Source organism: Dipodomys ordii, unplaced genomic scaffold (genome assembly GCF_000151885.1).
Source record: "Dipodomys ordii isolate 6190 unplaced genomic scaffold, Dord_2.0 Scaffold82, whole genome shotgun sequence".
NCBI classification, from domain to species: domain Eukaryota; kingdom Metazoa; phylum Chordata; class Mammalia; order Rodentia; family Heteromyidae; genus Dipodomys; species Dipodomys ordii.
Genome location: NW_012267298.1, coordinates 12,442,225 through 12,442,615, shown reverse-complemented (window position 1 = coordinate 12,442,615; position 391 = coordinate 12,442,225). Strand labels below are relative to the sequence as shown.

Here is a 391-nt window from a genome sequence, read left to right as displayed (position 1 = left end):
CTGGAGGCGTGGATGCCGCGACCCTGCGCACCGCGGCCTGAGCCTGAGCGGGGACCGAGGACGACGACGCGGGGGGGGGGCGGGTTCCTTCTGGAGAGTTCCCGGACGGCCGTTCCCCTCCCTGGGGCCCGCGTGGGGGGCTGGGCTGGCTGGCGAACCTTCCAGAAGCAGTGCCGGCCTGGGAGGGGGCGGCGCCAGGGGAGCGCAGGTGCGGTGCGCAGACCACGAGGACTCTCGATCGGACACCAACCCGGACAGACAGCCCGGGACTGACCGACCGACCCTCACCGACCGAGACGAGCTGACCGCAGGTGGGCAGGGGCTGGGAGACACGGAGGGGAGGTGGGGGTCTGTGGGGGTCGGGGGCCCGCGGGACGGGGGGGGGAGTGGG

The 391-nt window shown here is 74.9% G+C and overlaps 1 protein-coding gene across 1 annotated transcript in view; it reads left to right on the top strand.

The window, feature by feature from the left end:
• The first annotated feature begins 112 nt into the window (after positions 1-112).
• Positions 113-391, top strand: part of LOC105992327 (lymphocyte antigen 6K-like) — a 4,033-nt gene continuing 3,754 nt past the window's right edge. The window contains exon 1 of the mRNA XM_013025156.1: positions 113-311. The gene's annotated coding sequence lies outside the window, so the exon portion shown is untranslated. The remainder of the gene's footprint in view (positions 312-391) is intronic.